This window comes from Cebus imitator, unplaced genomic scaffold (assembly GCF_001604975.1).
Source record: "Cebus imitator isolate Cc_AM_T3 unplaced genomic scaffold, Cebus_imitator-1.0 Scaffold12, whole genome shotgun sequence".
Taxonomy (NCBI): Eukaryota; Metazoa; Chordata; class Mammalia; order Primates; family Cebidae; genus Cebus; species Cebus imitator.
Genome location: NW_016107327.1, coordinates 9,004,811 through 9,007,401, shown reverse-complemented (window position 1 = coordinate 9,007,401; position 2,591 = coordinate 9,004,811).

The following is a 2,591-nucleotide window of genomic DNA, read 5'->3' as shown; positions in this document are numbered from 1 at the left end:
AAAAAAAAAAAACAACAAAAAACTTAGGGCTTTATTCTAATTGAAACATAAAGCCATAGAAGGATTTTGAGAAGAGGAGTCATGTATTCAACTCACATTTTTAAAGGATCATTCTTATTGCCATGGAGAATAGATATAGCTTTCCTAGGGTAGAAGTGAGCAGACCACTTTGGAAGGTAGGTGGAAGATGATGATGGCCCAGATAAGAATGGCAGCGGGGAGAAATGGTAGGATTCTAACTATATTTTGAACATAGAGTGGGCAAGATTTGTTGATGGATTGGATGTATTCTATTGAGAAATCAAAAATGACTCTAAGATTTTTGGTCCGAACAACTAGAAGAATGGAGCTGCCATTTAACACAAAGATAACTGTAGGTTTGAGGTTGAAAAAAGTAAAAGTTTAGTTTAAGGCACGTTAATTGTGAGCTATTTATTAAACATCCAAGTGGTGATGTCAAATGGGCAGTTGGCTGCAGGCAGTCCTCTCTTTGCAGGATTCCAACATGCACAAACTTTAGTCACCCAGGTTTAGTTAAATAACATCAGTCCTCCAAAAATATGATTCCAACTGCATTTGCCACATTATAGTAACTGAATAAAGTAACTGCATAAAGTACAATTTCACTGTTTCTTCTATCCACAAGTCACTCTGTATATAACAGATGTATATTATGATTTAAATGATCAATCATGTCACTTCTTTCAGAGTCTGCCTGACTGATTGGTTACTGACTGGTCATTTGTGCATCTGTTACTCAGTTCACACGCAGCAAAATGTGTCACTGTGTTTTCTCCTGTCTCCCAGTAATAAGCCCACATGACATTCCGCAAAAATGGATTATCAAAAGAGGAAACTGGCCCACAAAGATGAAAGGACAGCAAGCAAAAACATGACAACACTAACAGTGAAATTCTAATCAAATATAAATGGAGTTATAGACAAAATGGCTGCCCTGGGAATGTTGACATTGCCAGTGTTTAAGACCCTAGACATGCCGCCACAAACACTTCATGAAGGTAAGTTTATAGACATAAAGGAGGAAAGTGGTTATAAGGAAAAAGACAAAGATGCTCCGAGGAATATGTCAGAGCAAGTAATTCAGGCAAAACATTTCACATTAAAAGAACTCTTAGAGATACATCACAACATTTAAAGCACAAAGGCTAAAATGTTGGAAGCTGATCCAAACTTAGAAAGAAATATTATAATTTGCCAAGGTGTAGAATTGATGCTTACTCCATATTTAAAGAATTGAATTCCTTCTGGGATTGAAAGTTATATGACAAGAAGAAGGCAAGCACTGTTCAAACTACTCTTGTTAAGTGTTTTACAAATAAATAAAACACTTTAATTCTCAATGTTTCTAACGTTTTAAATTAGTGTACTAAACTAAGTAAATATTAGTTTAAAAATACTTATTTTATCATTTTCCTATATGTTTATAATCAACATTAAGAGATCCTAATATTTTGACAAAATTTTAAGTCCCACAACAATCATAATTTTTATCACTGCTTATTAAGAACACTTTGTGCTGTCTCAGTTTGCACAGTCATTTTTATGGCCCCACACTACTCCATGAAGCAAGAACTGCCTGTATGCAAATTTGGAGTTTAGGAGAAGAAATCCAGCTGGAGACATAAATTTGCATATTATCACCACAGAGGCAGTATTCCTGAATGATATCACCTGGAGTACGGATAAAGATGAGATCTAAGGATAGAGCTCTAGGGAACTCCAGTGTGTAGAGGTAAAGGAAAGGAGAAAGAATCAACAAAGGATCAACTGAAAAGGAGTGGCTGGTGAGCTAGGAGAATGAAGAGAGCAGTATCCCAAAGCCCACGAAGGAGGGAGTTTCAAGGAGAAAGTAATCAACTGTGTGGCTGGTGAGAGAAGTGAGACAGACCTGAGAACTGACCATTGTGTCCGGCAATAGGAAGGTTACTAGTGACCTCCGCAGGAAGTGTTTCAAGAAAATAATTGGAATGAGAGCCTGATTCAAGTGAGTTCAAAAGAGACTGGAAGGAGATGAGTGGAACAATGACTACAGATAGACTTCTGAGAAGATTTGTCTGTAGGGCATGCAGAGTGGAATGTGAGTCCATTCGTCTTCTTAAGATGGACACTATAACAGCATGTTTATAGGCTAACATAGTTAACTAAAGAATTTATACTAGGAGATGCTGATGTCAGGAGAAGGCATAATTATTAAAACAGTGTCCTTGAGAGTGGGTAGTACCTCATACTCAAGTGGAAATATTTACGCTAGACAGGAACAGGCCTCAGAAGAGGCTCAGACATTTGACTTCTTCAGGACTCGGTTGCCTCAACTGTACAATGAGACAGCACCAAACCAGAGATTCTCAAAATGCAGTCCTCAGATCAGCAGCATCAGCACCACTTGAGAATTCATTAAAAATGCAAATTCTCAGCCCCCATCCAAAATCTACTGTATTAGAAACTCTGGAGGTGAGGCCCAGCAATGGGTGCTTTAACAAGCCTTCCATGGGATCCTGATGCACCCTCAGTTTTGAGAACCACTGGACTAGATTATCTTTAACGAATCTTCTGGCTCTAACGCCTGTGAC